Consider the following 22860-nt stretch of genomic DNA (forward strand, 5'->3'; position numbering starts at 1 on the left):
TGTCCAAGCTTTTTGAACAGATCCCATTTCTCATTCAAATGCTCTAAGAGGAAGGCACACATCAGTTTTTCCCCACCACATGACCTGGTGTGGATGTGCAGCAGGAACAGGAGTGATGCTTCATGAAGCAGAGTTTACTCCAGTTGCACTGCACTGCTGGCAAGGAAAAAACACTGATTTAATTCCTACAACCTGCAGAATTTTGTAGAGGTAACTTGTAGGTGGCTGCAGACCAGAAGAACCACTCCAGCCCTTCCAGCTCCTTCCAGGAGCCAGCTTTCCCAGACAGCAGCCAGGACCATCTGACTCCATTAGAACAGTTTTGCCAGTCCACCTCTGGCAGACAAATACAACTGCCCTGTAATCTTTTAATCTTCCTTGCCTTCATCCTCATTCCTTCCTGCATTTTTCTTTGAGACTATTAAATGGCTTATTAATTTGAGTTCCTTATTAGATCCAGTTGCTGTCTAAGGCAGGTGACATTTTACTTTGTTAGCCTGACTCCAAACACATGTTCCATTTTTAAACAAGCAATGAACGTCTCCTAGAGCAGGCTGGAAGCCAGTGCAGGGCTCTGCAACACACCTTTTTAATAACACTTTGAACTGATTTAAACCATGATGATTTTTTAAAAAGTATTCATCACATAACCATATTCCAAGAACTTCCTTCCTTTGCAAGCACATGACGAGGAGATGAAGAGACACAAATTGGTGGCCAATTATTAAAAGTTGTCAGTGAAGTTCTAAGAGTCCCCAGGATCTCATCTCATGGGTACTGCTGCTGGATGCTGCTGACAGGGACATGGCATCTGGTCATGCAGGAGCAAAGTGGAGTTAACTGGACCAGTCAGTCCTGCTGTGGCTTCTCAGGACCATTTCCCAGCCATGACACAGCACAAATCACATGAGAGCTCAACAGTCTCAAGAACATGTGAATAACTGCAGCTACACAAGGCAAAAAAACTTTGTGCTTCCAAAGCTGCCTGGCAAAAGTTATCAGACAAGCCTTTTCCCCCCCCCAGTATTCCCTTCACAGCAAGCCAACAATCCTGGGAACAAAGCAGAAGCACCTCTAGTACCACAGGGATTCCCAAGACAGAACAACCCTTTAGCCAACTCCAGCAGTGTGTTCCCTACCTTTTCATCAGGGCATTGCTTCCACACTTGGCCTCTCGTGCTGTCAGGCAGGCTTTAACACAGACTTCTTGTTAAAGTTTCATTCCCTATAGAAATAGTAAAAACAAGAATTAAACAATGCACACTTTTGTTCAAACTTAAATTTCTGCACACTCCACTGCACCAGTCACATGAAATGAACTCTGTGAATTGCTGTAGGACCCACTTGCTAAGATAAGGTTACATGTCACTTAACTATTAAAAAAGTATGAAACCAGACTTCAAACTTAAGAAAGAAAATATCAACGCAGCACAAAATTTGATATTTTAAGAACACAAACAACATTCGATGCTTTAAACCAAAACAAATCAAAGCACAGCTGAGCCAGTCCCTTCAAATGATCTCAACTCTTCCATTATTTTCTGACAATCAATACCTTCAAGTCCATTCCCAGGACTCTGCCAGCCACCAAAGTGCTCTTTCAGCCCAAAAACCTTTCCAAGCCTTCTTCAAATTCCTTTTCTTTGCAAGATTCTGATATTTAAGCAGATCCTTCTTACTCCACAATCAGCAATACACACACACACTCTTCCATCCAGGCACCTTACTCCAACTCTTCTTGCAGGGGGTGACACAGTCCCCTTGCTCTTTCCTGTCAAATCACCATTTTAATTCAGCTCTGGAAAACTCCAGCAGGAACCCTTTCAAACACTGGTGTGACCACAGACAGCTTGAGCTTGGGTTTTACTCTGAGATGTGGAAGCCCAGCAGTCTGTGCTACATTTGGGCATTTTGGAGCAGCAGTTTCCCACAGGGCTGAGGATCCCACCTGACTGGAGACACTCTGAGACTCCAGGCTCCCACAACAGCTCATTAGACTGGAGGCAAAAATACACTTTGTCTAAAGGAGGTTTCTCTTCACCAACACTTGGAGAACACTCTCAGAAGATTACCATGAGAAAACAAAGTGGAACATAAGCAGGGCTGGGAAGGAACCCACCTCAGGAGGGTTTCTGCAAACCATGACAGATTTGCTTCCAGTCCTGAAGCAGAAAAAGCTGGGGAATTAGATGACCAGAATTATAATTTGGGGATCACAAAGTTCAAGGTTCTGTTCATAACTCCAATGTACAGGACAACCAGGGCAATCAGCACTGGTAGTTCATCACTCCTGCTCCTCTGACCCCAAAGCACCACAGAGCAGCCCCAGTCACAGCCAGTTACTCACCAGTACCTGACTGGGAACACTTTCACACAAGGTTACAAAGAGAGTAGGCAGCAGTAGCACTGCACGATTTCCCCCACTGGCCTGATCTGTAATATCAAGTTTCCAGAAGTGTCAGAAATTATAAATTTAGGGATCACTCGCAGACCTCAACTGCAGCTGCAAAAAGTCCAGGAATCCAGCAACACTAACACACGAATAATTTCCCCAGGGACATTTCAACACACTCCTTTCCTACTCACCTCTCTGGAAAGACAATGAGGAGAGTTAAATGCAAGAAAAATAAAAATATATTTATACATCACAAGAAGACAGTCAGACCTGCTGCCAGTGTACCTGCAGGTCTATTTTCCATCACTTGCAGCTTGCAGAACATATTTACAATGAGTTTGTTGTCCTCCACCTATCGAGTTAAAGGTCTACTTGCTCAAAAAACAAGATGTTGAGTACCTACCCTTTTCCCCCCAAACAATCAGAACTTCTCATAGCATTTTTATTTTAGGACACTGCCTGTACTTCTTCTTCCCATTTCCTACTACTACAGCCACACAAACGACAGCAACAGAGAAAGTTGCTACAAACAGGGCTAAAGTGATCAGTGCATTATTTTTTAGAGCCTACTGCACAAATCTGCCCTCTGTGGTGTCAGACAACACAATAATTAACAAGAAGCCACTAGCCTACAATAAGCCCCCTTTGATGCTGCATCAGTTGTTATTAAAAAAAAAACAAAACCACAGAAAACCAAGAGAAATCCCAAGATTTTTCTGCCCTGCATCACTGGACTGGAATTGCTACCCTGTCTCCAAAAATTGTAGGAAGTGATGTTCAAGTATCCCACGAGACTTGTGACAAGAGACAAATGGGTTTTAAAACCTGCACTTTTCTTTCTAGATGGCAGTTATTTACGGCCAAAAGGCCCCGCCAAAGAACGGAAAGGATTTCTGAAATACAACTGTGTTTATAGGGAGGGATGCAGAAAACAAACTGTAGCCAATGAGGGGGAGGACAGCCAAAGCAAGCACTAGAAAATGTAAATATGACTTCATCCAGAGCACAGTTCAGGAGGGCGGCTGGTCCACGGCTTTTGTACAACTCCTTATTTTACCACAACTTTTTTTAAAAGGAGAGATCCCCCAAACACAGTGTTCTGTTTTTCTTGGCACAGCAGACAAAGGCAAATGAAAGCAGCAAAGTCTTCCAACACTGAGCTTCAGACCCAAAATCTGTCACTGGAAATGTCAAAGTGCATCAACCAAGAGTGACAGAAGTGACCTGCTTTCACCCAGCCACGTCTGGGCACACATGCCAACCTCGGTTTTCTTTTGGAACCACGCTCTACCCAAACTAAATTTTGAAATTTAGGGTGTGCTGCAAGGAAAGACAGGTGGGAGTTGTTTCTAACACATTTTGTTGTATTTAAGAACACATTTTAATTGTGACTTAGAACGTTGTGTGCGATTTTTTTGCCATTGGCCAGCGGAAATGCCCTGTCAGATGAGAAAAGTGGACAACTGGATGATGACAATTACAGACAGAGTGCCTGACATGCAAAGGCAGCATCTGCCAGGCTGTTACTGCTCTCTGCAGATCATCTACACCCCACTGGAAAGGTTTAATGGAGGGATAACACTCACTAATACCTCCCTCATCTACTAAATCTCTACATCCAGCTACCAAAATGTTCATCCACAGAAAAATAAGTGGGAAAGTACCACCACCTGCTCAGCTACAAATACATCGACCACCATGTACTGCTGGGACAGCTTCTCTGCCAGCAAAATAAAGCACCATCAGGGTCTCCTCCCAAAAATCACAGTATTGGCTCAAGAGCAATGATATGCCCAAGGTAACTCCTGCTGATCCTCATCTTGGAGGGTTAGGAATTCTGAGAATTATTCCCTAAGCCCACGAGCTGCTTCTGAAGCTCCAGACAAAACCAAAACTCAAAGAGTCCAGCCCTCAAGGCCCTTCCCTGGGTTTGTATAAAGTTTGTACACCAAGATGGGGTTTTCCCTTGGGATTTTTCGTGTTCTTATGTGTACATACAACTCATACGTCACACTCACTGCCTGTCCACTTGTATTTCAGATGGTTAAACTGAAATAATTTGATTAATTAGTATCAATGATTTTTAATGACCCAAATTTTTAAAAAAGGTAAAATTTACAGTAAATATTGAACAGGGAGGATATAATTGGCTAACTCACTTCTAACACTCCTCCTTAGTCTTCTCCTCTTATTTTTAGACCATAGTTCCTCCCTTTTTCACTCTCCTCCTGTTATTACCTCACTCTATTTCGGTCTTTACAGAACTGTTATCTAATACATCTATTAGAGAGACACATATCAGATATATGCAATCTATCCAATATCTTTATTTTTACCTTCGAAAAGGTAAAAATACACCATTTAAGAGTTGGCCCAGCCAACACTTTGCGAAGTCTTTCATTTCCACTTCTCAATTTCCTCCTGGTGCTGTTTGTGAGCTCTTTAGGGAACTACCAGTGAGTAGTTCTGCATCCCAGACCCTGCTGAAATGAGTGCTCCAGCTCCCAGCAGCACTGCCCCTCACAGCCTGCCCTGCAGGGTTTGATTTGGACTCTGCAGTCTGTGGGGGCACTTGGTAAGCACAAACGCATCAGCTGAGCATTTCCAGAGCAGTCCCAGACCAAACTTCCACACCAGGCACAGACTAAACATGAAGGACGGCAGAAAATAGCCAGGAATTATTATGCAATGTAGCAAAGAACCTCATTCACTTCAAGTAATTATGTGGTCATTACCCACTGTTCTAAACAGCTGATTTTAAACAACAGTTGGACGGTGATGATGCACTCCCTGTTTATAAATATTCACCCCCTACCTGGGGGCTATCCCTCAATTAAAGCAAGGCACAACAGGCTTCAGCTTCCAGAGGATTTGCTGCTTTTAGTACAGGAGAAAGATAAAATCATGATTTGTGTCCACAGCAGCAAATCTGATTTAAATACAGAACTGATATCTAAGGGAGGAGGCCCAGGGCCTTTCCTGTGCTCTTGCTCAGGACCACCCAGTGAAGCTGCAGCAGAAGGACGAGGGACAGGCAAACTCAGCCCTCCAACCACACCTGCACTGCTGCAATGAGGGCAAGCTCAACCCAAACTGTCTTCAAAGGTCCTACATTTGTACAGGCTTAGGTTTGGGGTGGGATTGCCAACTGGGAGGGAACATGCTGATTTGGGGGGGTTACTCTGTTTGGGTTTTTTTACAAGAGTCATCACAACAACATTTTGAAATTTTAATACGTTCCAGAGAACCTGATTAAAATATTACAACAAACAAGAGAAACATACTGGAAATGCACCAAGCCACATAAATTGCATCATGTTCTTGTTAAAGCACTTATATAGAAATTATTTTGGTGTCTTCTTTTGGTTCTTTCATTAGTGGTACTATTCAGTATTACAGTTCTTTCCAGGAAGCTTCAGAACAAATCCCTTAATTCTACAGGTACATGTGTATCAAAACATGAACTGCTGGAAGCCTCTGGCAGACAGCAGCGTACTTGGAAATCACCAATACCCCAAACATGATGTTTGAACGAGGTGACAAGGTTACATTGACTTTTTTCTCTCCAATCCAACTAGACCTGGGCAACATTCAGCCTCCAACTTTTTTGGTCGTGCTGACACCGCATTTAAAAACCGAGGTCAAAGTTGAGTGATGGACAACAAAGGGAAAGGAGATTTTCTGCAGCTCTTCGTTTTGGGAGATAAATTTAAGATGGAGAAAGGGTTTGACTAAGTACCTATTGTACTCCTCCCATTCCTCAACCTGCCTGGGTTTGGCCACAAAGCACAACTGTTCCTGCAGCCACTGTTCTAAAAAGCATTTCAGCCAACTATGACTTGCAAAACTCACTGCAACTCAGCTGCTGGGAAAGCACGATGGAAATAAAAAAGGATGTTGAATATTTAAGTGACGCTGCAGATTTCTTTCTCCGGTTTTCAAACCTCAAGGTTAACAAACCCCATTATCTTTCAGCCTGGTCCAGGAGTCATATTCCTCTCTGAAGAGTCACAAGACAGTTTTCTGCAGCTATCACACACTACAGCAGGAATTAACCTAGAAATTAGTAAAGCTTTCAATACGAACTCCTGGAGATTAAAAACTGCCAGACTGGCTTCTGGCAGCGGTGGTGCCCACAGTTCTAAGTCACACAGAACAGTTGTACGAGTTACAACCTCACTCCCTTCAGGACCAGCTGGCTCTGCTCTCCACTTTGCTACTTTCCCTTTCAAGCGCATATTTTAAATAGAACCAGGTTATTTACATTGTTTCTAATGCTTGACCTGCATCGGCTCCGCTCACCTGAGCCCCACAGTGTGTGCCAGGCTATGTCAATATTTGTGCTTTTACCAACTAATAATTAACTCTGGCTGTATTAACTAGATAATTGCTAATACTGCCATTAACACATATAATAATTCCATTAAGCACCATACTGGTGCTATATCCTATAGAACAAGCTGCTCACCAGAAACACAGACCTACAACCACACTGCTACAAAAAATATGAAAACTCACCCCTGTGAAAATCCCTAATACTGGGAAAACAGTTCTAAGGAAGCCTATATTTGAAAAAAATAGTCCTTGTACCTTTTATCTTACTGCTGGCAGAAACAGATCTTATCTTTTGTGTTACTTTCTAATAAATTCACTTTTTAGAAGAGGTCATTGGGTAAAGCCTGTCCCAAAGGAGCAGAAGCCACTCAAACTTGTGGAAAGTGCTTAACCAGTTGTACCCCAATGGTTCTAGAAGTAAAACATGTGCATCACAGAAGCTCTTAAGACCGTAGAGAAGCTTAATTAATCTTTTTTTGCTCTGCCTTCAGAGCTCCATGCAATTTTCCCCTTCCCCAAAAGCTAACCACAAAAACTGTAATGCTCTATTTTTGTTAATGAAACGATCCCACTGCCAAGTCATGATTAACCCCAAAAAACTTGGCTAAATCCACCAGAGGTGCCGTTCTACTTTAATGTTCACTTTAAGTGAACTCCTCAATACTCTAAAAGCAACATGGAAGTTTCACCAATACCCTAAATATATAAAATTTTTAACAAGATGGGAGAAGCAGGAGACTCTTACAAAGTAAGACTTGTCTGCTAGACACACAAACCAGAAATAATCCATTTACTCCCCTCGACCTTCCTTGGCTAGACTAACTCAATTAGTTTCCCTAAACCACCAGATACTTGCCAAGATTAAATATTTGGGTTTAATCATTCAGAAAGTGAAAGATTATGCACTGTAACGTAACACTTTTTACGGAAACCTCCACTTGAGCAACAGTTCCAGAAATAAAAAATTGTGAAATGAAGCAAAAAGCTGCCCAGAACACCACACTTCCACTCCGTTAATTCAAAAAAAAAAAAAAAATAAAAAAAGAAGTTTCAGACCCAGGCACCAAGTCAAGACCTCATTTCTAGCAAAGGAGAAGCGGCACGTTCCTAAACGCAGTTAACTCCAGAATAACAACCATCGCCGGGAAGTTATTAAATATCATCGTCCCCCCGGCCAGCAACTTGTGCTACGCGCGAGACCTCATGACGGAAGGGCGATAAAAACGTCAGGGCTCATTTTTAGCAGCGCGCCGCATTAATCCAGGTGTAGGATAACCCGGAGCTCGCCGAAGGGAAAGCCGGGACACAGGCTCGGCACCCAGAGGGGCTGAGCACCCGCGGGGCGATTCCGGCTGACGCAGCGCTGCTGGTGCTGCTGCTGCTGCTGCTGCGTGGAAAATCCGCACGTGGATTCGGGGAACACGCACACACACACACAGGGATGCGGGCAGCGCGCACCCGCGTGGGTCCGCGGAGCACACCGAGGATGGGGGTGGATTTGGGGCACACACGAACACGAACACGCGCGCCCCGGCCCGGGCAACATGGACGGCCGGCGGGGAGGGCTCGGCCGGCCCCGCCGCCGCCACCGCCGCCCAGGGAGCCCCTCGGGCCCGGCGGGAGCCTCGGCCCGCCGGGCGCAAGGAGAAAGGAGAAAGTTTTCCCCCCTCCCACCGCGGCCCAGCGCGAAGTTCCCGCCGCCCCCGCGCCGCCCCAGCCCCCGGCCCGCCCGCGCCGGCCTCCCCGCCCGCGCTGACAGCCCCGCGCCCCCTCCCCGCCGGCCCCGACCCGCGGAGAACCCCCCGCCCCGCGCCCCGCGGCCGTGACAGCCCCGCCGCCCTCACCTCAGGCGAGGGCCGCGCTCCGCGGGGCGAGGAGCGGGCAGCGAAGGAGGTGCGGGGGGCAGCGCGCTCGGTGCCCGCGCCCTTATCGCATCCCAGCGGAGCCCGGCTCGCCCCCGCCGCCTCCCGCCGTGTGGGCGGCTCAGGCGGGATCCCCCCTCCCCTCCGCCGCCATCTTGGCTGTCACGGGGCGGGGGAGGCGGGCCGTGACTCGGGAGCGCGGCGGGGCGGGCGCGGGTCCCGCCGCTCCTTGAGGGGAGGCGGTCGTGCCCCGCCGCTCCCCGGCTCCCGCTCCCTCCTCAGGGCTCCCCCTCACGCCGCGGCCCCGCCGCTCCCGCCTTTCCCTCACGCCGCGGGTCCGGCCGCTCCCGCCTTCCCCCTCACGGAGCGCGGCGCCGGCGGTTCCGAGCCGTGAGGGGGGAGCGGGGCGCCCTCGATGGAAGCGCCTAAAACGCAACGCGCAGACCGCAGAACTCCCCCCACGTCAGCCCTCTAATCCAAACGGCACCTTTGGTTTAAAAAGAAATTAATCTCCGGCCCAAATAGGCCGGGATTTGGCTCACCTGCGGCGCCCGTCGCCTGGACCCGGAGGAGGTGCCGGCTGTCTGGAAAACAAGGGATGAGAAAACCGAGGGATTTTCTGCAGGCTTGATGTAACCCGCAGCAGGCTGTTGCATCAAAGACTAGAAAAAGAACCCGGGACAAAAATAATCTTTTAAGAGCGTGCAGCTAAGATTAGTGCAGCGTGTCAAGATGTTGCTGAGCGCTACAGAACGAGTCCTCCTGCCTGTACCCACACAGAAATACTACTTTTCTGGCATCTGCAACCCTGAGTATCCAAATTTTATACCATAGTGATGTTTAGGGATAGGCTCTGACCATACCATTTTGCCTTTAAATTCAAGCTTCCCTCCGTTCTGGATGTTTGGCTTGAGGGTTTAGATGTGTCTCGTCATAAAGACACAAGATCCGTATGAAATTCTGAATTTGTCTGTGAATATGTTCAAACCTACTGTATTGGTTTACCTCGTCCCTCTGAAAAATCTGACCAAATAGAATATAAAAGCAAAAAAAGTATAAAATAGGGCTTTTTCCCCTCACATGCTTTTATTAATTTGGTTGTTTATAGCAGAAATGCTGCTCCTCCTACCCCTCAGGTAGGAAACGCCTCAGCTGACACAAGCCAGTCTCTACCTGGGCAGCAGCATTAAATTATTTAATGTGCCAGCAGAAATGTTTCCAAATGCTATGTTTTAATCCTGGAAATGCTTTTCAAATAGCGATGGTGACGTCCATCTTCTGGCTCGTGATAGTAATTTTGACATGCAAAGTGTTCTTTTGTCTCTACCCTTGCTCGTTTTTCACGTGGGCATAATTTTTAGGCTTCAGTGTTAACACCCAAGATTAATGGGTATTGCTCCTACTTTTAAGAGTATTGTTTCAGCTGCTGTTGTACTGAGGCAAAATCCCTGGTCTGATGTATGAATAGTTCGCTTTGCAGGGTTTAAGTTCACAGCCATGAAAATATTCTTGACTATTCCTAATGGAAACTTTCATTTTAGAGAAACAAAGTTCCTAAAATGTTCCGTGGCAGTTTTCATACTAATAACTTTACTACGTAATTTTATAGGTAGAATTTTTTGTAGATGTCTTTGATTTGCCGTTGATTTATTTCCCTCCAGCATTTCTGTCCTTCTAGGATTATCTGCATTTAATTACACATTGTGTCAAGGTCAACAAACTGCGGTCGAGGACGGGGATCTCGCTGTGCAGGGCCTGACACAAACACCAAAGGAGTTTCTGCCCAGTGCTGCCATCCCAGCCAACAGTGCTCATCTCTGTCCTGTCTTTCTTGTTCTTACATCTCCCCCTCCTTCCCACCTGATTCCATCAAGCCTCTGCTGCTTTCTCTCCCTGACCTACCTGCTGCTCACGCTCTCGGCTCTGGCACACTTTCATCCCCACCAGCACATTTAATTGCAGTGTTCCATTTCGTTATTAGCTTGTCACCACCTTTGTCAAGTCACCTCTCCTAACAGATCTCGCCGCGGAGCTTTCCTGTGTAGCTTGTCATCAATTTTCCACATTAGGGCTCATCTGAAACCATGTGCGAAAGGGTCTGTGGAGAATCATGGCTGTAGTTGCTGTATTTATTTGTGAATAAAGAGCAGCACCAGTGAATAGTGCTACTGTACAGGCAGGGACAGATTTACTGCGTGCCCAGCTCCTGCCGGGCTCAGTGCACAGAGATGTGTCTATGTGTCAGTCAAACAAAGCCTTTCCCTTCCCGGGGATTTTCGGGATCTCTGGGCAGTGGTCTCTACATGCACGAGGAGACCGACCCCGAGATCATTAAGTCAGCAGAATTCTTCCTGTTAACTCCAGTCCGTGTTGGATCAGATCCTTGTTGTGCGTAGTGAGTTAATTAAACAAGTTAACAACTGCACGCAGTGCAGGTGGGCTGGCACCAGGCGTTCCTGTGGGATTCTGCTGCCTCTCAAGTGCAGGGTGGAGCCCTGGCAGCCAGATTTAGCCTCCCCCGCAGTGCAGGCAGCGAGACACGCTGGTTTTCTACGGACTGGCAACCGCAGAACCATTTTTTTCCATGTTGCAACCCCAAATTTCTAGCTTGTGGCACTCAAGTAATTTTCAGAGTATTGTTTAGCTTATTTTAAGTGTGTTTTACACATGGGTAAACTCCAGCAAGGCAGAGGACAAGTGGCAGATGGTCAGTGACAGAGCCAGGAATAGAATGGAGGACTTCCTTGTCCCAGGACGTGGTTGTAATTGACTGTGTCCCAGGATTGTGAGATGTGATGATTTATAATTCATGAGGCTTTAAAAAAAAAAGGCAGCTATTACTCTTCCCAGTTTTTCCTGGCAGAGGCTGGATTCCATAGGCAAAGCGATTTCAGTTTCTTAAGTGTGCAATTTGGGGCTTAATCTGTTCACTTTCTGACCAGTTTTATTCTTTTTGAACTCACTTGGCTGTGCTGTGTGCACTGCTCATTGACATCCACGGGGGGAAAGATGAGGCTCCAAGAGAACCCAACAGAGTATCTTCCAGATAGACCCATCTGTAACCTTGGTAAAAATAACCATAAAGATAATGAGAATGGATTATTGTAAACCCTATAACTGGCCAAACAAGACTCTGCATTTCAGAGGATGAATTGCCTTCCCCTGTCCAGTAACCCACTTTATGGTGCAGTAATGGATCTGCATCCGGAGCATTGTGCACTGAAATGGAGCCTTTGGCAAGCTGGGATCACACTGGAAATGAGGCAACATCTTCATGGGCTCTTTTAATATATGCATATTTGAAAATCTGGAACTTCTCCCTTTTGACATAAAGAGACTGTCCCTGCTCGGAATGATTAAATTCTAGGGCAGATTATGAAATAATAAAGTATTTAAATATTATGATGCTGCAGTACCACAGTGCAGTTACCCTTCCTTTTACTGATTCAAGTATAGTATTTCTGAAAAGCCTTTTGCACTCCAGGGAAACTACTGACTATAAATTATAAAACAGGCAGTAGAGTTATCATGCATGTATGGGGGGAAAAAAAAGAAGTTTCAGGCCTTTCTCTAGGTAAAGAACTTACTGAAGCAGCTAAAAATATGGGGAAATGGAGCAAACACAGGGTCTGATCCAAAGGCCACTGAACTCAGCAGAAGCATTCAGTTCATTAGGCATCAGAGTCGTGTATGTCATGAATTACAGTTCACAAATACAATTAAGAATGTTACTGTATATGAGGAAGGATAAAGTCTGATTGTCTGATTGCGTTGACTCGGCGTTCCGCTCGGATAAAATGAGCAGATTTTTCTCCAGCAGGTAGACTGGATGTGTTGCCAATATTTATGTGAGAGTTTGTGGTCCCAGAAGCACAGAGATGCTGGGAAACAAAAAGGAAAGAAAATGTATCCAAGGAGGAGATCCAACTGCTTCCAAGCCATTTCTAGAAATAAAATTCTGATGCGGACTCATTACCATTCCACTTCCCAGCGCCGATTGGCTTCCTCAGGATTTCAGAGTATGCATCTGAGGATTCAGACTGTGCATCATAAAGTTTCCCTCAGCAACTGCTAAAACTACTCACAAGGCACTGCAGGATGGAGCAGCTCTCAAAGATGGAATGGTAAGAGCCCCAGGGGACAGCCTTTGGGATTAACCGGGCAGAAAACAGTTAAACTTTGTGCTTTGCTGTGTTGCTGCGGGTTGGGGGATCAAGCAGGTGATGCCATACCTCTTGTCCTGTTGTTAGCAGGCAAATAACTGTGCACAGCTGGAGCATGTTCTGGAATGGCTCTTCCCAGAGGCCCTCGAAGCTCCGAGACAAATCTTTGCGGCACATTTTGTGGGAATGGGGCAGCAGGAGGGTTGCTTGAGGATGGTCCAAGTCCTAATGCATCTACCAAAGCCAACTCGCTGTGTGTGCCAGCACTAACCTGTTCTAAGTATTGCTGTCATCAGTAGAGCAAGATAACAAAAGCTGCTCTTTGTGGAGTAATATCAGGAAGGAAATTGTGCATGCAGATCCTCCAGCAAACACAACAGGCTGGGGCTGTCAGGGTACACACTGATACTGCTGGTTTGCTGCTATTTTCAGCAGCTCCTGTACCCTCAGGGGTGAGAGAAGGACTTAACTGCTGTCCCTGCTCTTCAGGCATCAGCCTTAAAGGTTCCATGTGGGCTCCTGCTCTTTGGCCCATCTGGAGGTGATTTCTGCAAATAGCAGTTTTCCTCTGAATCAGTCCAGTTCACCACCCAGAGCCACCCCACGTGGCACTGTGGTGCTGTGGTATCTCCTCTCACATCACATAAAACCCGGCTTTCCTTCACTAGAGATCTCAGTTCCTCATTATTTGCACTTTTATTTATCTTCAAACCCTGCCCAGGCCAAGCAATTGCATCCCACTTACCTAAACATTCCCCACAGTCTTGCCTGACTCACTGAAGGCTCTAAACTCTTGTGTAGTCCTGCTGTTTAAAGTTTTTGTGTTTTGTTCTGGAGTTCACTTATATCATGAGGGGTGAAGTGTATCTGTCAGTTAACCACTTCTCAGGAGTACTATTAGGCTTAATTAATGTTTGTAGAACACTATTGAGATTCTCAGGAGAAGCAGCAATAGAAGTGCAAAGGATTATAATTAATTTAGAGCTATCTCATTTTTGAGTAAATGGCTAACAACACTTAAGCTGAGATCCTCCAAGTAAAACTAATTTGTTTGATTCTTACAGAAAAACAGTCTGGAATCTGGGTTCCATTTGCTACTTCCAGTGTATGATGCATTTTGATTTTTATGGTCCTTCGATACCCTTTGATACATCCAGGCACGTTGCACAACTTCTTTTAGCTCAGGAAACACAGTCCAATATATGTAAGTTAAGTTAAAATATAATAACAAAATAACTAAGTCCATAAACTCAAAGACAATCCACAGCACCATTTATTATGTTAAGTGTTTGAACCATAAAGCCTATAATTAATATTATGGAATGATTTCCATATTTATTTATGAGGCATCTCATTTACATAAATAGTCATTATCTGGAAATAAACCCAGATGATTAAAATTCCAAAAACTGATTGAGATCAGTCAAGATGTACCAAAGAGACTTGCTAGACTCCCTGTTTGAGAGTGTTCTGAGAGGAGAAATCCCTGCTCCCAAACAAGCTTAAACAGGCCTGGGCTGTGGAAACACAAGCAGTGCTTCATGCCCATGACATCATCAAACAGAACGGTTATTTTGTACAGTGAGAAAACATTGGGTCACTCTTCTCACTAACTGTCATGGAGAGCTTCCAAGAAAATGTTTCTGACACATCTGCACTGGAAATCTGACCCACATTGTAGCTGGTGTTGTCCTAACACAGATTCCTGCTTTTCTGAAACTCCACAGTGAGTCAAAATACTTTTCAGAATGCTAATTTCTTTCAAAATACTTTAAATACTTACAGGACTTTCAATACTTTTGAAGTTATGCATCTAGTCAGGAAACACATCGGGCAGAATGGGAAAAAAAATAAAAGAAGAAATGGCACTTTCATGTTTCTATTTGCAAGCTGGATTCGTCACTCCTCAGCTATTACCTACAGAGTCACAGGTATTTAAAATGATATTCTGGTTGATACAAAGAACACGTCTCGGGTCCTGCTGTCACTGCTTTTGCCTTTCAAGACCCAGAGCATTCACTATTCAACTTTTTCTAGGTAGAAATAAAGCCACCAGCTTTTAAAAAGCTACAGAACATACTTTAAAAAACTGCAATTCCCCTGAAAATTTGGACCTGAGTCTGTCCTTTTTCAGCCTAAGATGCGTCTTTGAAGTGGAAGTGTAAGCCCAGAGCAAGGTGATAGAGCACGATCTCCCCTGTTTGCATGATTATCTTACTAATTCCTAGAGAATGGGGGTTGGCTCAAGAACTGAGTCATGAGGATTTCATCTCAATGCAGATATTTTTAGTATCTGTTATTTTATCTCTTTTAAAATCTATATCGCTGCCCAACTCCCCTCCTAATTATCTGAAATCCTTCTGTAACTGCTTTGGAATGTTCCCTTCTATTATTACAATATTATCTTGTATTATGTTGGCTCCTCACTGCTCATCTATTGATTCGGTCAGGTGAGACTGTCCTTGTTGAACGTCTGAGCAACTGCTGAGAAACCGGCAAAACAGAGTCACAACACGAAATCTGCCCGCTGAGTCACGGGAATTCAGGTCAGCCCAGGCTCTGCCCTGTGCTGAGCTCTCTGAGAGCTGGCTCCAGGTTACCTGAGGGAGCCCCCAAACTCATCAGACCCCCCCCAAATTAATGGTTGTGTTCCTTTGCCAGGTATCACTGCCACTTCCACGGGGGGGTTAGGAGGAGATGAACACTGCCTTAGCAACTTGTCCACAACCTGCAGCTGAGGAAGGATATGGGAGCAAACACAAACCAAATCACCTTGAGAGTAAAATACAAACCCTATTTGTTTAACCCAATTTGTGCCAAATAATATTATGGATCCACTCCATCTCAGCCACTTGAGGCTCAAAATCAGTGTGCTGAGAGCAGAGGAGGGAGAGTGATGTATCTGGTGTGGTTCGTACCTGGGGCAGATCCTCTGCTGCAACAGTAAGGGGCTCTACAAAACCAGGTAGGCAGAGAGAACTGTGAATTAATGGTTAATTAAACTGCTTCATCACCTCCTTGAAAAAAGTGTGAGCAAATGTTCATGAAAAGAAAGTAATTCACATAACCACGTTTGAATTTGACTCATAACACAGTAAAAAACTATCTTAATAAATGGCAATTTTTGAAAATCACTGTCTGACTCTTGATACAACAAAATACTTCCAGTATAAATAATGGAATTGGAGGAAATGTCCTTGGCAAGTCAATTTGTTCCATGCTGCTGATGGTTCCTGTTAGTGACAAGGATTTGTTTTTCAAGAGGCAAACAATGGAAAACAGATGCAAAACCATTTACCAGAAGGCCAAGCAATGGCAGCTTTTCCAAAATGTCAAGTGTGCAGAGTGGAGTCAATTTAAAAGAGAATTAATTCTTTAAACTGAATTAATTTGACTACAATGAAGCCCTGTTAAGCCTTCTCATCCATCCTGCTTCCAACTGTGCTACCCCTTACAGTCTAAGTACTGACCTCAGTTTTTAAATACTTCAAACAAAATCCCTCTTGCCCAGTCAAGTGCCAATACGTTGCTGGTTTAATATATTTACTGCAACCCTTCCAGGAACTCACCCAAAGAACTGTGCTCACCTCCTCCACATTCCCAATTCATCCAAGTTTGATCCCTGGGTCCCCTTTTTCCCTGTTTTCCTCTTTCAGCGTCGTACCCGTGGTGTTTTCCTGGAAGCTTCAGGCAGTTTCCATCGCTGCATTGATCAGATCCACCTTTGCCTGCAAGTCTGTCCTTTGCGTAAAGTCCCTCATATCCTGATTTCAACAACTTCTCTCTTTTGTGTCATGCACTGTCTTGTTGTTGCTCGCCTTTGGGGACAGGAAGGTGACTGAATTTTGAGTCCACAGCTTTCATATGGAAGCTCATTTTCTCAGAGGAGTATCCACACCTACTTCCCCTGGAACCAGTTGTCTCAAAGGGCTTCAGTTCCTCCCAGAATATGGACCATAAAAAAGTTGGAATACACGGATTATCACCCCTAGAAGGAATACTCCAGGGACCACTGTGCCCACTGTTTGCATTTTCCAGGTCAGCAGGGATTCACAATGCTATCAACGATTTAAAAGTGGCAATAATGTTTACCTTTTCCCCTGGTAGTGTTGTGTGGCAAACACCAACAGAGCCACTGTTCCTTTGAAACCTTTTGTTTCCCATGGGAATATCTATAACCATTTCTACCAGTGGTAAATCAGAGCTGTCACTTTGGGTTTCTGGTTTCATCAGGGGCAGAGGAACCATTCCAAAACCATCCTTTTCTGTCACTGTTAAAGCAAAACATCTGTGCTAGATTTTATATGAAGTAAAATATGCTAGATTTTATATGAAGTAAATTCCTTTATTTCTTCTATTTCATGAAGGAAAAGCAATCCTGTCTATTAAGTAATAAATTTAATTGCCCTGGGTCTTGCCTGCACTGGGAATGCATATTAATTTAAATGCATCAGTGTAAAAATCAGTCTCATTAAACTATCTCAAAGCCCTAAAATAGACTGAGCACTGTTCTAACACTTGCATATAATCAGTCATATCAAAGTTATAATTTACAGGAGCTCATAATGAACACAAACAGGAATTAAAACAGCAAGGAAAAGTGTTTAGTGGAAGTGGTATTTAAATTGATGGTTAAGAACTCTCTTCTGGAGCATATTCCAGGCTTTGGAGGGATACAGTTGGTAGGATTTATGTGGTGTAGTAGAAACAACATATAAAACATGAACACACCGCAGCCAAACTAACACCCTCACCTCAGACAGGCATTTCTGAAGTGATTTTGTGCCCTGCCACTTCCTCGCTGCGTGGGGCAGTGACTCACGTACACGTGGAAAATGCCAGCGAGTTCTCAGAAGCCGCAACGTTCGCTCGATCCGTCCCAACCGACCCCGCCAGGGATCGGCCCCGCACGGCCCGCGTGGCATCTCCGCGGTCACCCCGGGCACAGCAGTGCCCAGCGAGGTGCCTTTGTGAGGCTGATGGGCACACAGGAAGCCAGGGAGCATCTGCTGCAGCGTGAGATGGTTCTGCCTCCAGCGACCGCCGCAGAACTTCAGGCTCTGCGTTCCACGGCCTGCTCGCTTGGCCTGTAGCACCAGCAGCTGTTGGACAGGAGATGTAAAATGTTACACCTACTGAAAGGGAGGTGCACTGTTTTCTAGAGGGCCTTTGGGATGTTTAAAGGCGGTTTTTTCTTTCCATTTTCTGGTGACTGGAAAGGCCGGATAGCACAGTCTGCATATGGAGTTACTTCCTGATGGTCAACCACTTCCTATTAACAACTATTTTTTTTTCTCGTATTCTGTTTCCGTTTCCAAACCTGCTTTGTTTTGTTTTGTTTTGTTTTGTTCTGTTTTAAAACACCAAAAACAATTGCCCCATATACTGAATAGTAATTATAATCATCCTAATCACGGTGAGGAAGCCATGTGCTTCCCTGGAGCTGGGCTGGGGCTTCCAGCCCAGGCAATCTGTCTTCTTGGAGCTTGACAGCATTTCTATAGCATGGACAGCCAAGGAACGGAGTTATACAAAATAAATACCAAACAATGTAGAGCAAAGCGTGTCTTTGTTTAAAGAAAGAGCTCTCGAACACGCTGGTTTAAAAGGGAGCTCAGCCAAAATGGGCAGATTCTCTGTTTGTGTGAGTGGAGAAAGTCTCTGCTCCACATGGTTCAGCAGTTCACCACCACTGTAGGATTTTCATTTGTGTGGAAAACTACTAACAGGGAACCACTGACAGCAGCATATTTTTAGGATATTGAGGCCCATGGCATCATCTTTCTGTACTTCCTCTGAGATTGTAATTTTGTCTAGGGTATTGCAACAGTTGTGATGAAATTGGATCTCGCCATGCGTGGCAGATCCTTTGGGTCTGACACCGTGAGATGAAAGTGGGGCTCAGAGCAACAACGAGAAAGATGAAGATAGTTCTTCAGAGTTAGGAAAGTGTAGGTGAGAAGGGAATTTTGCCCAGAAATTCTGTGCTCTGTGCTTTGGAGTTTTATGCAGGTTTTTTTGTATGTTCTATTCTTAAACTGCAGATGGATGCTGGTTTGCCGGAAAATAAATGAAGCACAAGGATGACTTCAAACATTTGCAGGAGCCATGCTGACACTCAAAATATAGAAACATCAAGTAACTTTCCTGGTGAGATCATAAAAGCAGAGCCACAGTGATCAAAGAAGAAAATGCAAGACTCTTACTCCGTTCCTAATACAAGATACATTCTCCTTCTGGGACCAGGAGCCTCCATGGCACAGAGATGCTCCCACAGTCTACAAATACAGTACACAAGGTGGGTACTTTGACAGTATTTAGTTAGTTAAATGTGGGAATATTCATAAATACAGGAGATGTAACCCTTGAGAGTGACAAATGACTGATCAGGTTATTGTTGTATAATAGAGTCATGGAATCCCAGAATCGTTTGGGTTGGAAGACTCTTTAAAGATCATCCAGGTCCAACCCCCTGCCATGGGCAGGGACACCTTCCACTAGCCCAGATTGCTCCAAGGCCCATCTGGCCTTGGACACTTCCAGGGATGGGGCAGCCACAGCTTCTCTGGGCAACCTGTGCCAGGGCCTGCCCACCCTCACAGGGAAGAATTCCTTCCCATTATCCCATCTAACTCTGCCCTCTGGCAGTGGGAAGTCACTCCTCTTGTCCTGTCATTCCATCCCTCTCCAACTCTCTTGGAGCCCCTTTAGGCCCTGGAAGGGGCTCTGAGGTCTCCCTGGAGTCTTTCCTTCTCCAGGCTGAACACTCCCCAGCTCTCCCAGCCTGTCCCCAGAGCTCCAGCCCTGGGAGCAGCTCTGGGGCCTCCTCTGGACTCGCTCCAGCAGCTCCACATCCTTCTGATGTTGGGGATCCCAGAGCTGGGGGCAGAATCCCCTCCCTTGACCTGCTGCCCATGCTGGGGATGCAGCCTAGAATACATTTGCCTTTCTGGACTGCTCTCAATCCTATTATCTTCTGGATTTCACAGGGAACTTAATTTATTAAACTGTATTAATATTAGAATAATTAAATATATGTCTTGAACTGTGTGCACATTGCATTTAACCAGCTTGGAAACAGGCCAAAACCTGAAGCAATTTTTAGGAGAACTGCAGAATCAATACATCAATTCCCATTAATTTGGTGTCAGAGGAAACAAATGTGTACCTGTCTGAAACGTGTGCATTCCCTGCAGAGATGTACTAAAATAGGCATCTCCTGTCTGCCTTCCCCGTGCCCTTCAAACATCAGAAACCAGGGCCAGAATGGGGCAAACCCAGACTGGCTCCAAAATCTGATGGAGCCAGTTTTAGTAACCCAATATCCTGGACGAGTTAGACACAAATCCAAGCCATCCTAAACTTTACCCACTGCACCAAGTTCCCTGTTGGTCCCCCAATGCTCCAGTCCCCCCCAAAATTCATCTCTACTTCAGGGCTGAGAACATCTAGGCCAGCTGAGGAGGAACTCCTTTCAGTCTGTCACAGCCATGAGCTGTAATTCTGCCCAGCAGTGAGAAAATATTAGTGACTAATCCTAATCGAGAGCACATTTTAACCCAGCCGGAGCTCTGGATCAATCCAAGCTTTGTGAAATGTGCTGTGCTCCAAAGCAGCTTGCACATCTTGCTCACTGCACAGCTGGCTGCTGAGAAAACTCTTGTCTCAGGAGGTTTGCTCAAGCACATGAAACATATTTTTAGCATCCCAAAGGTGGTTGTACTCACAGAGCTGTGAGTGCAACCTGCCTGACAGCAGCTTTCCAGAGGAAGGAGCAGGAGAGAGGCAACGCACGAGGAGATCACCCCCCACGGAAGGAGACTCCTGCTTGGAATATCAACACATCTTTCCAGTCTCTCTCGTTGTGACTGTTTGTGCTTTCATCAGATTTTCCATTTGCTCCTTCAGCTACGGGACCAGATGGCTCCCACACAATGCTCTGCGTCGCGGCAGGGCTGGAGGTGTTTGTTCTGTGGCTCAGCAAACACACGCTGCCCCAGGTTACACCCCCTCTCAGCCACACGTGGTGCACGCTGCGTGGAGCTGCAGCAGGTACCTGTGGAGCCACTCTGAGGAAGATCCTTTCCTTCTTGCAGGTTGTCAGGAAAATGACTGTCATACCTTCGGCACAAATGGCAAGGAGTAGAGGCAGTGCGGTGACACATGGCACGGGACAGATGCTCGGCGCTTCCCGGGATGCACAATGCCTGATGGTGAGGAATCCTGGCGGGCCAAGGACAGGAGGCTCTTGTTCCCCCTCTGATTTCCCCGTGCAGCTTGTGATTAAACTGGTGCTGACACCTTGCCCGGTGCCTGTTTGCACAGCCAATAGCCCTGGGCAGGATTGCTGGCTGTGAAGCACCTACTGGAAAAGGAGAGAATCTCATTGTTTGAGAGCATCTTTGCCCCTGGCATTTGTTAAACAGGAAACAAAACTGATTTTCTCCTCGCTTGCCTCACGTAGATGTGGGGTAGATTCAAGCTGTGGCAGCCCTGTGAAATGAGAGTGAACAGGGGTGTTTGCCAATGGAACAACCACTGCTCAGGAGGGCAAGGCTGGAGGGATTGCACAGCATGTGGTTTGTGCTTCAGTGACAGGACCATAACCACCACCCTGCAGTTGTCCCTCACTGATCCATCGCACATCTGAGCACTGAAGAATGCTGGAAGAACGAAAGCTGTTTTTTCAATGTGTAGGAGATGGCTGTTCAGAGAATTCCAGCCTGCCATGCTGGGGCTCAGTGCAAGCACCAAACCCCAGGGTGGCTGAGGGATGTCCCGGATGGCACGATGGATACGGTGTGTGTGCTCCAGGCCAGGCAGTGAGGGTGCAGCCAAGCACCTGCCCACTCTCCAGTGGCCACACTCCATCTCAAGTATTTCCTGAGATGAGTAAATTCCCCTTTGGCTGTTTCTCAGCTTGCTTTCCTTGGTATGCATGTGACATGCCCTCGTCGTTGGGAGTGACAGGACACCTCGTGAGCGGGTGCCGAGCTGGCCCTTGGCAAGCAGTGGGACACCCATCAGGGACGGGAGCAGTGACCAGGAATGTCACAACTGCAGCCTGTGCAGAGCAGCTCTGATGAAGGTTAAACAAGTGCTGCCACCACCTCTGAGGTCAGCGTTGGGCTCGCTTTAGCAGTCCTATAAATAGATGACCAAGGTTGACTGAAAAGAGGATTTGGCTCGGCTGGGTCTTGTTTAGCATTCCCAAGAGAGGAAGGCAGATTCTTTTCCCTTTTCTCTTCCAGCCTCTAACCTTGAGTTGGTCTCTGTGGGAAGCATTAGTGGCAATTGCCAGCAGAGCAGCCGCCGTGAGCCGGATGTCCTGCTGTGTCCCACAAACCACACGTACACATCCCTTCAACCTGCTAACCCAGACCTAATTCCACTAAAGCCTCCAACTAATTCCTCACCGGCAAAACTAAGGAAAGAACCCAAACAAACCTGGAGCCTAATTGCTCGAAAACAGTAGGACACCTAGTGGATTTATAGGGAATATCTTTGGGATTATCAGAAACATTTTGTCATTTTCTTGGCAAAACCAACTGTGAATATATTTATAGAGGAATCACTGAAATATCAGGGTTTCTATTTAATAAATTAATCTTGTTATAGCTGTTACAGCTTCCAGTTTTCCTGAAGAAATTATTGCAACCTATAAAAAACCCGAAGGGTATTGTTTGCATGACTTGGAAAAAAAGAATAAATTGTGGAGAACTGGATGGTTCCCAAGGTCTGGGAACAGGAGGAAGGGTATTCTGCCAGATCAAAGCCATCCCAGTTGTTCCATCTGACAGCTCTCTAATGATCTTAATGAGCAGAGTTCTACAGTCTCAGCCTGGCTCCCTGTACCGTCGTGCAGCTTCACAACATCTCCATGCTGAGCACAGCCAGGCAGCTCTGCTGGTTGTTTCAGCAGAGAATGACTTGGCCACAGAAGCCAAACTGCCTTCTTCACTCCCCAGGGCCGGGCTTTTGAATCCAAACTCGAGGATGATGGGCCACGTGACGATGGCTGCACTGCTGTCGCTGTGTTTGTCTGGTGCCATCCAGCACATTTTGACCCTCGACAGGAAATAACCCCTGTGGCAGGGTGTGGAAG

General features: G+C 45.9%; 1 protein-coding gene and 1 long non-coding RNA gene across 6 annotated transcripts in view; one reads left to right on the forward strand and one right to left on the reverse strand.

The window, feature by feature from the left end:
- Positions 1–9158, reverse strand: part of DENND4A (DENN domain containing 4A) — a 47018-nt gene extending 37860 nt beyond the window's left edge. For 2 of the 5 annotated variants that reach the window (XM_050309210.1, XM_050309208.1), the window contains exons 1-2: positions 8575–8822; positions 1140–1225 (exon numbers count right to left, since the gene is read on the reverse strand). The gene's annotated coding sequence lies outside the window, so the exon portion shown is untranslated. Of the gene's footprint in view, positions 1–1139; positions 1226–8574; positions 8823–9134 lie in introns of those variants that run through there. The other 3 variants (XM_050309212.1, XM_050309211.1, XM_050309209.1) reach the window with 2 other exon arrangements.
- A 3288-nt stretch (positions 9159–12446) lies between these two features.
- On the forward strand, positions 12447–21849 carry LOC126636715 (uncharacterized). The gene is made up of 4 exons (XR_007628122.1): positions 12447–12716; positions 14541–14686; positions 18800–19053; positions 20852–21849. It is a non-coding gene; the product is annotated as an uncharacterized LOC126636715 (long non-coding RNA).
- Positions 21850–22860: the final 1011 nt, after the last annotated feature.

This window comes from Myiozetetes cayanensis, unplaced genomic scaffold, assembly GCF_022539395.1.
Source record: "Myiozetetes cayanensis isolate MyiCay16 unplaced genomic scaffold, myiCay2020 scf14, whole genome shotgun sequence".
NCBI classification, from domain to species: Eukaryota; Metazoa; Chordata; class Aves; order Passeriformes; family Tyrannidae; genus Myiozetetes; species Myiozetetes cayanensis.